The sequence below is a fragment of the Sardina pilchardus genome, chromosome 1 (assembly GCF_963854185.1).
Source record: "Sardina pilchardus chromosome 1, fSarPil1.1, whole genome shotgun sequence".
Classification (NCBI taxonomy): domain Eukaryota; kingdom Metazoa; phylum Chordata; class Actinopteri; order Clupeiformes; family Clupeidae; genus Sardina; species Sardina pilchardus.
The window spans coordinates 26,353,380-26,364,687 of record NC_084994.1 but is presented as its reverse complement, the minus strand read 5'-3'; positions in this window follow the sequence as shown (position 1 = coordinate 26,364,687).

Sequence of the window (11,308 nt, the reverse complement as noted above, 5' to 3'; positions counted from 1 at the left end):
TATTTATCGAGCGAGTGTTTTTTGGCACTATTGTATCGCCATACTCTGTTGATGTTGATCGGACATCATCTCCTTGTCCTGAACGTGACTCTGTGGTTGTCTCAGTTCGCTGGTTGTTATGGTGATGGGCTGATGTGGTTACTTCTTGTTCTCTGCCTGGAAACTGTTAGAATGTGTGATGGCAGTTGGTGAACTGTTCTCCATCTCCTGCAGACTCTGATCCTCTCACTTTGGGATCCTCCTATTCTCTCTCCAAACCCTTTTAAAATTCCTGATCATTTAAAAGATTGGTGAACCACAGTAGGATGGTTTGTACAGCTGCTCGTCTTTATAGTTACTCACACATGGCTATGGTCCATAATTGAGATGAACCTGGGTTGCTGAATTGACTACCGTATATCTCTTAGCCTCTTGATCTCATTGCATAAGTTTATACAATTTACAGAGTAACTGGAGTATGTACTGTGTGTGTGTGTGTGTGTGTGTGTGTGTGTGTGTGAGAGAGAGAGAGTGAGAGAGTGTGTGTGTGTGTGTGTGTGTGTGTGTGTGTGTGTGTGTGTGTGCGTGATTTAGCTTCCCTGCAGGAGGTGGTCTGAGGGCTGTAGCAGTGGACTGTATAATGATTTGCTGTGCTGATGTAGCCTTGTGATGTTCTGTACTGATATTGAGTGGGGCTTTCTTGTGGCCTAGCCTTGTGGTGTTGTGTATGCAACTGTTACACTGTGTAAATTGACATGGGCCAATGTTTGTCTTTTATGAGTGAGGAGGTGACCATCACCTTTGCTAAGACAGGTATCCAACAAAAGTCACTTTGGTTGTTTTTGTGTCATTTAGAAAAATTTGCTTTGTTGAAGATGGTGTTATTATTTGGTTTCTTATGACTGATTCACTATTAAAGCAGCACTACACCAGATTTGCTCTCAGGGCCCCCCTACAGTTGAGAAGCACAATAATGAACACACGAAACATTGTTGACAAAATTGTTTATTTATTAACATAACTCAGATATAATATAGACTAACAGTTTTTGACATAGGAAATATACTTTCACAACTCTTGTCTTTTTTTCTCTTGGTTGCTGAGCTGCTAATCATCATAACTCTCCACTATACGTTTTGTGTATATTAAGAGAGTAGTGTGGAGGGCATGTTACTCTAAATGGGTGGACACCTCACACCTCAAACAATAAGGAAACCAGAGAAAGGTCAAGACACTGATGCTGCAACAACAATCAACAGAAAAACTGCACATGTATTGATATTTGATAAGTTAGCGCTTCATCACACAATCACAGAATCATTTTACTCCCCCAGAAGTTTTTGTAACAACACTTATTTGCATTTATGTGTTTGTTGTTGTGACAGACACCTCTGTACAGTTTTGTTCTAGTAAGCCTTTTTTCTTATACTTTTTCAAAGTACATTTCATTTAAGCATAACACACTTTATCTCTAAAACAAGTTATTTTAAATCTTAAGCAACCACTCTTTAAGTCTAAGTTGAGGTTTAAGCAAACACTCTTTAAATCTAAGTATACTCTTTAAGTTTTAGTAAACACTCTTCACGTCTAAGTAAAAACACTCTTTAAGTTTAGTAAACGCTCTTTAAGTCTAAGCAGTTCCACGCAGATTGTCTATTATTGCAGCATTCACACATTTGTTCTAGATTAAGCAGTAACACGAAGTGAATATTTTGCGTACTATCAGACTTTTACACAGTTCAATTTCTCTGCTTTTTCTGACCATTCTTTCAGGCCCGGCTGATGCTCTATGTACACCATTTTCTTAGTTCCCGTAGTCTGGAGATTCAGTTGGGACTGAAGTTGCAGAGGTGTAGGTGGCACCATCAGCTGATACTTTCACATTCTGAGAGCAACACACATAAAATAAATGTCATTTAACTGGGGCTGTCAATCGATTACATTTTTTAATCTAATTAATTACATACTCTGTGATTAATTAATCTAAATTAATCGCATATAAAATGTAATCGCAAAATCGCAATGTCAACACTTTTTCTTTGCAGTAATGTGGTACTTAAGAGTTGACAAACTCCGGTGATATGCAAATTCTGTGCTGCAGGCATTGCAGAGGACTTTGTTTTAATCAAAACTTTCTTTTTAACACCGTCAGGCCGTTTTTTTAAAAGTAAAATTTCCAATCAATGATCCAGGCAGCACATTCTCGTTTCCCCATTTTACGGTCTAATGGTTACTGACTAGAATGGCTCCGGGTCAAAGGTCATCAATTAATCTGCGTTAATTTTTTTAATCAGTTATTTCATCTCAAATTAATTAATCTAAATTAATCAGTTATTTTGACAGCCCTACATTTAACATATAATTATGTATATTGTTTTATTGTATTATATTTACATTATTTGGCGCAAAACAACACAAATTATCATATTCATGGACATGTCAGATACCTCGTTAACTGAGAACCTGTGCATCTTGCATCAGCAGAATTAGGCTGAACATGCAGTTAATGTACACAGATGGGTACAAGTTGGAATAACCATAATTTGTATGTCTACATGTATGTTAATTTGAAGAGTTCTACCCTATTTATTGAAATTTCTCAATCAGACGAAATCAGTGTTCTCTTGCTTTGCATAAGTGGAATGTAAACATCACACAACTGAGTTCAAAATGCTGAGTGATAATATGCTAGGCCTATATGCTCCGAAGGCTGTTCAGGTACCTCAATTGTTTTCAATGCACTATAATGTATTTAGTGTCTAAATGGACCCACTTGGTTGTTGCACCTACACTGTGGTGAATCAGCATGTTACGGTATGAAAGGATTTCATGTGTGTGTTAAAAGTTTTATTATTGGGCAAACCATACCTTCAGTGTTGGGATGAACATGTAATGACTGACAACACAGCTAACGCTCCACACTAAACAATTGAGGTACCTGAACAGCCTTCCGTGTATATAGCCTATTAGCTGTCAGAGTCTGAGAATATCTGAAATCATTAAATATCTCTGTTTCAATAGCAATCAATGTCAAAGCAATCAGCCATCTTATTAAACAAGGAGAGACAAGAACTTACTGCAAGAGTGTCATATTCCGGTGATATGGTCCTCAGGTTCAGAGCTGTGTATGTGTCATCACTTGAGTCCTATAGCAATAATAATGTGTTTAGAGGTGTACTGTAACCTGAGCTGTGTGCACACAGTGATCAGATACATTAACAAAGCATTAGCAAAGCATTGGCATAACCTGAGCTGTGTGCGCTCACTGACTGACTGATCAATAACATTAGCAAAACATAATGTGTACAGTATATACTGGAAATGCCCTAATGCAGTTTATTTCTGACCATCTGTATACAGTACATTACAATAGGAATAATTATATTATGGTGCTAGATTTAGTTGGGACACCTTTAAATAGGCAGTGTTTACCTGTGTGTTGCTGTGTGTGCTCCTTGAGGTTATTGTTGATTGAGTCTTCTGTCTCCTTTATTCCAAAACACAAACAAAGTTTAACCTATTGCGTGCAGACACAGAATAGCTACATATTATTATTAATTACAGAGACTTATTTTACAGAATAAAATATATATTGAATATATTATATTCAATATATATTTTATTCTGTAAAATAAGTCTCTGTAATTAGTCTCAATAAACCAATATAGAAGTATTTCTCTGTTACTTGCCTCCAACACACGATGACCACCAGCAGGAGAGCTACAGCTGAGATGCCCCTCAAAACACTAAACAGGATTCCTCTGTGTGAGTCAGGATCTAAAGAGAAACATTTAGAAAAACATTGCTTTGCTGACAAATTTAAATGTGAGAAGTCTACCTGTTTAAAAATAAATCAATAGAGAAATGCTGAGAAGAAGAACACACTACACAGATGAAAGGGTAACCTCTCATAGCATATAGGTATGTGGGGGGGATTCTGGGGTCTCAATAAGGTACTAGAGGCCGTCCTGCCACAATACTATTTGGAATTCACAAGACAATCAACAGCAATATGATTTACCTGCCAAAATACATGAGTGACAGATGTGTGGGCAGTTGAAATATTGAGATTTTATCTTTAAATGAGTCTGTGTATTACAATTTCCACACTTACAGGTTACATTTATGTGTACTGGTGAAGAATTGTGTTTCCCAATCTCATTCTCAGCCACACAGTAGTAGAGTCCACTCTGCTCAGAGATGATGTTGACAAGGCTGTGATTCTGACTCCATCCAACGTGTGAAGCGCGACCTTCAAACAAATTGTACCAGGTGTAGGTGTGCACAGGTGGGTTGGCATCACTGCTGCAGGTCAGAGTCACTGAACTGCCCTCTTCTATGTCAACAGAGGGGCTGACTGATACGGAGGTTTTTCTTGGAACATCTATATTTTAACAACAGAAGTCGGCACTGATCACAGCAAAGTCAGAGTTGATTTTGTTTAACACCATGCAGTATAGGTAGATACTGGACAAAATGTTATTTAATTTCACAAAACAATTAACCAATATATGATCATGACACATGGGTAGCACGTATATAAACAGGTTTAAATATTGACAAGTTGTCTTTAAAAGAGTCTTTGTAATTCAAGTTTCACACCCCTTGCCAAGAAGGGAGCATATGTAAGAATGTTTTTTTATCAACTATAGCTCTACTTTTAATACCATCATCCACTGCAGGCTAGTCAACAAACTGTTCGGCTTGGGTTTCAATAGCTTCCTGTGTGCTGTTTGTGGATTAAAGACTTTCTTTCCAACCACCCACAGATAGACTTGGTACACAACTCTCTCCCAGTTAGTCTTACCATCAGCACTTGGGTGCCTGGGACCAGCACTCTAGTCACTTGACACTTTTGACTGCATTCCCACACACCCAATAAACACAATAACTAAATCTGCAGATGACACAACAGTGGTGGATCTTATTTCTAACAACAATGGAACCCAGTACCGTGAGGAAATAAACAGACTGCTGGACTGGTACATAGACAATAACCTCACACTCAACACCACTAACACAAAATACCTCAATAACCTCACACTCAACACCAACAAGACAAAAGACCTCAATAACCTCACACTCAACACCAACAAGACAAAAGACCTCAATAACCTCACACTCAGCACCAACAAGACAAAAGACCTCAATAACCTCACACTCAACACCAACAAGACAAAAGACCTCAATAACCTCACACTCAACACCAACAAGACAAAAGACCTCAATAACCTTACACTCAACACCAACAAGACAAAAGACCTCAATAACCTCACATTCAACACCAACAAGACAAAAGACCTCAATAACCTCACACTCAACACCAATAAGACAAAAGACCTCAATAACCTCACATTCAACACCAACAAGGCAAAAGACCTCATTAGTGATTTTATGAGACACCGTGAGGACCAATCTCCTCTTGCCAAGATGAGAGGGTTGGCTGGGTCAAGTTTCTGGAGACTTACATTAGTGATGATCTCACATGGACAGTTAACACCTCTGCCCTTGTCAGAGAGGTGCAGCAGTGGCTCTATCTCCTACAGTATGCCATGGACACTGTGTAGAATAGCCACCTGTCTGTAGAGCTGCTCAGAGTCCTTACATACTCATAGTCTGGTGTGCAAACTGCACTGAGGCAGGTCACAAAAGACTCTGAAAGAGCATAAAAATCAGTCATAATAAATTGGACTTCCACTGCCCTCTCTGGAGGACAATTTCTGGACTTGTTGCCTCAGGGGAACATCATCCCTTCACTCCCTGTTCTCTTTGGTACCCGGCGATACACAACACTGATCATGCACACCAGACTGAATAACAGTTTCTATGCAAGGGCTATTAGCGAATAGACCAAACCAAACGACAATGTGCAATAATGGGACTACTTGATGCTGATGATATTTCATGTGTGTGTGTGTGTGTGTGTGTGTGTGTGTGTGTGTGTGTGTGTGTATGTGTGTGTGTGTATTTGTGAATTTGCAAGAGAGTGTTTTTTACTATTCATAATTGTCTTTTACATGTTGTGTATGAGTGGAACTGTATTTTTTGTATGTCTTAAGATTCAGGCACAGCACAGCAAATGTCCTTGTTTTTTATGTACAATGACAGTAAAGGCCATTCTATTCAATTCTATTCCATTCTTGGAGAATATGATAGAAACCTTTTATGTCAGCAAATCATTTATGTTTATTTCACATTCCATACATGGATTTATAGTGTCAGATGCCATAGTTATATAAAATCATCATAAAAAATGGTATGAATCACACACTTACATCTGACACTGAGACTCATTTCAGGTGATCTGTGAATCTCATGTCCCTTAACAGCACAGGAGTATTTGCCTGCATCTTCAGGACTGGCTGAGTGTATGTACAGCCTGTTGTCTGCTGTGTGTAGATTATCAATGGGCTGTGAGTTCCTGTACCAGATGTAGGTGGGGTTGGTACTCAGACTGCAGGTGGTGTTGTAGGTCAGTGTCACTGTGTCTCCCTCCTTCACAATAGCAGGATTAACCAGCACTTGCAGTCCTAAAATAAATTGCATTGTATTAATGGACAATCTAATACACATGATGTCTCTGAACATTTGCATGTCTGTAGTAATGAAAATTACCTGTAACTGTGAGTTCAACATTTTCACCAGAATACTTTCCTCCCTCTTTGTCAGTTAAAAAACTGAAGGTATATAATTTTGCATCATCAAGGTTCAGGTTTCTTATGCTCAGAGTGTGGTTATTGTTGCTATTTTCTGTATAAACCACACGGTCATGATAATGATCAGTCTCTTTCAGATCCTCCTTTCCTGTGCCATCCACCCGTGTGGTAAACCAGAATGCCTTTGTGACTGTATGATCACAAGGGTATGTGTAATAGCTGTGGAGCTCCACTGAGGAGCCCTTCAAGGCACAGATGCTCTGTTGGGTGTAGGTCACACTATATCCACTCGGAATACCTGAAACATGGATACAAACACACACACACACACACACACACACACACACACACACACACACACACACACACAAATAAACACCATTGAAATCATCCTCCGTGTTTAATTATCCTATACTTACTATTGTCATAACCAGGAACAGACATTATACTACAATTATTTTCAAAATATATACTGACACATTGCAACTGCAAGTCATTAAAATGATCACTACTACTACTACAAATAATAGATATAAACTTTGCTTCTGCATGTTTTTCTATCTCATAGTGTCTGCAGAAAAGAAAACGCAGTGGCAACAAAGCTAAAACAAAAAAAAAAAGCTGCAATAAGTCATCTGTACTTACACACAGATGGTGATGGGTGATCCTCATGTCCTCTTACAGCACAGGAGTAATAACCAGCATCCTCTCTGCTAAATGAGGTTATGGACAGGGTGTTGCTGCTGGTTGTGTGTGAGTTACTCAGAGGCTGTGAGTTCCTGTACCAGATGTAGGTGGGGTTGTTACTCAGACTGCAGGTGGTGCTGCAGGTCAGTGTTACTTTGCTATCATTCACTGTTGAGGGTTTAACCAGCACTTGTAGTTCTGAAAGAGATTGCATTGTATTAATGGACAATTTAATCCACATGATTAATTTACATGTCTCTGAACATTTGCATGTATGCAATGAAAATTACCTGTAACTGTGAGTTCAACATTTCCACCAGAATACTTTCCTCCCTCTTTATCAGTTATAAATCTGAAGGTATATGTTTTTGCATCATCAGGGTTCAGGTTACTTATGCTCAGAGTGTGGCTGTTGTTGTTATTTTCAGTATAATTCACACGACCCTGATAATGTTCATCCTCTCTCAGATCCTCCTTTCCTGTGCCATCCACCCATGTGGTAAACCAGAATGCCTTTATGACTGTATGATCACATGGGTATGTGTAATAGCTGTGGAGCTCCACTGAGGAGCCCTTCAAGGCACAGATGCTCTGTGGGATGGAGGTCATACTCCAGCCACTACCTGAATTATGGATAAATACAAACAAATAAACACCACTGAAATCATCCTCCTTGTTTAATTATCCTATGCTTACTATTGTCATAACCAGGAACAGACATAAGGAAGCTACAATTATTTTCAAAATGTATACTGACACATTGCAACTGCAAGTCATTGAAATAATATAGTGCAAACGTTGCTTCTGGTTTTCTATCTCATTGTGTCTGCAGAAAAAAACACAGTAGCAACAGAACTAAAACAAAAAAACTGCAGTAAGTAATCTGTACTTACACACAGATGGTGATGGGTGATCCTCATGTCCTCTTACAGCACAGGAGTAATAACCAGCATCCTCTCTGCTAACTAAGGGTACAGACAGAGTGTTGCTGCTGATTGTGTGTGAGTTACTCAGAGGCTGTGAGTTCCTGTACCAGATGTAGGTGGGGTTGTTACTCAGACTGCAGGTGGTGTTGCAGGTCAGTGTCACAAAATCACCCCATTTCAATGTTGCAGGATTAACCAGCACTTGCAGTTCTGAAATAAATGTCATTGTATTAATTGACAATTTATTACACACTGTTAACTTACATGACTCTGAACATTTGTATGTATGTAGTAATGAAAAGTACCTGTAACTTCGAGTTCAACATTTCCACCAGAATACTTTCCTCCTTCTTTATCAGTTATATATCTGAAGCGATAATGGGTTGAGTCGCTAGTGGTCAGGTGTCTTATCCTTATAGTGTGACTATTTTGATTACTTTCAGTGTAAGTCACTCGCCCTTCATAATGTTTATCCAGTAGTATGTCATAGGGTTCTTCACCATCCATCCGTGTGGTAAACCAGAATGCCTTTGTGACTGTATGATCAAGAGGGTATGTGTAATGGCTGTGGAGCTCCACTGAGGAGCCCTTCAATGCACAGGTGCTCTGTTGGGTGTAGGTCACACTATATCCACTCGGAATACCTGAAACATGGATACACACACACACACACACACACACACACACACGCACACACACACACACACACACACACAAATAAACACCATTGAAATCATCCTCCGTGTTTAATTATCCTATACTTACTATTGTCATACAGACATTATAATTATTTTCAAAATATATACTGACACATTGCAACTGCAAGTCATTAAAATGATCACTACTACTACTACAAATAATAGATATAAACTTTGCTTCTGCATGTTTTTCTATCTCATCGTGTCTGCAGAAAAAAAAACGCAGTGGCAACAAAACTAAAACAAACAAACAAAAAAAAAACTGCAGTAAGTAATCTGTACTTACGCACAGATGGTGATGGGTGATCCTCATGTCCTCTTACAGCACAGGAGTAATAACCAGCATCATTATAGATGCTAAATGAGGTTATGGACAGGGTGTTGCTGCTGGTTGTGTGTGAGTTACTCAGAGGCTGTGAGTTCCTATACCAGATGTAGGTGGGGTTGGTACTCAGACTGCAGGTGGTGCTGCAGGTCAGTGTCACATTGTCTCCCTCATTCACTGCTGCAGGATTAACCAGCACTTGCAGTTCTGAAAGAAATTGCATTGTATTAGTGGACAATTTAATACACATGATTAATTCACATGACTCTGAACATTTGCATGTCTGTAGTAATGAAAAGTACCTGTAACTGTGAGTTCAACATTTCCACCAGAATACTTTCCTCCCTCTTTGTCAGTTACAAAACTGAAGGTGTATGTTTTTGCATCAGCAAGGGCCAGGTTTCTTATGCTCAGAGTGTGGCTATTGTTGGTATTTTCAGTATAATCCACACGACTCTGATAATGTTCATCCTCTCTCAGATCCTCCTCTCCTATGCCATCCACCCGTGTGGTAAACCAGAATGCCTTTATGACTGTATGATCACAAGGGTATGTGTAATAGCTGTGGAGCTCCACTGAGGAGCCCTTCAAGGCACAGATGCTCTGTGGGATGGAGGTCATACTCCAGCCACTACCTGAATTATGGATAAATACAAACAAATAAACACCACTGAAATCATCCATTGCGCTTAATTATCCTATGCTTACTATTGTCATAACCAGGAACAGACATAAGGAAGCTACAATTACTTTCAAAATGTATACTGACACATTGCAACTGCAAGTCATTGAAATAATATAGTGCAAACGTTGCTTCTGCATGGTTTTCTATCTCATTGTGTCTGCAGAAAAAAACACAGTAGCAACAGAACTAAAACAAAAAAACTGCAGTAAGTAATCTGTACTTACACACAGATGGTGATGGGTGATCCTCATGTCCTCTTACAGCACAGGAGTAATAACCAGCATCCTCTCTGCTAACTAAGGGTACAGACAGAGTGTTGCTGCTGATTGTGTGTGAGTTACTCAGAGGCTGTGAGTTCCTGTACCAGATGTAGTTGGGGTATTTACTCAGACTGCAGGTGGTGTTGCAGGTCAGTGTCACAAAATCACCCCATTTCAATGTTGCAGGATTAACCAGCACTTGCAGTTCTGAAATAAATGTCATTGTATTAATAGACAATTTATTACACACTGTTAACTTACATGACTCTGAACATTTGTATGTATGTAGTAATGAAAAGTACCTGTAACTTCGAGTTCAACATTTCCACCAGAATACTTTCCTCCTTCTTTATCAGTTATATATCTGAAGCGATAATGGGTTGAGTCGCTAGTGGTCAGGTGTCTTATCCTTATAGTGTGACTATTTTGATTACTTTCAGTGTAAGTCACTCGCCCTTCATAATGTTTATCCAGTAGTATGTCATAGGGTTCTTCACCATCCACCCATGTGGTAAACCAGAATGCCTTTGTGACTGTATGATCAAGAGGGTATGTGTAATGGCTGTGGAGCTCCACTGAGGAGCCCTTCAATGCACAGATGCTCTGTTGGTTGTAGGTCACACTCCAGAAACTCAGAACACCTGAAACATGGACACACACAAACAAATAAACACCACTGGGTTTATTCTCTTTCTGAAATCATCCATCACTTTTAGATTAGTTAGAGAGCCAGATGCTGCTTCAGTACTTTGTCAAGAGAGTTCACTGTCTGATTAATCAATTAATCAATTTATATTTTGGTTTTGATGCACATAGTAAACTATCTTTGAGAAGACAAGGCCCTCAAAGCTCAGCCCTAAGAAGCAGTAATGTAAAGATATGGCAGAATTACCTGATAGAAGGCAACAGACTGTAGTGAGAATCACAGGGCCTTTTGTGCTTGACATGGCTGCATCAACATTTAAAAATGACAATCCTGTGGAGACAGTAATGAAAATGATTTCATATGGAGGCAGGAACTGAAATCTAGAACCTGCTTTTGAATTCAACTGGGAGAATTACTGCTTGCAAGTTTACTGCTGATGACACATG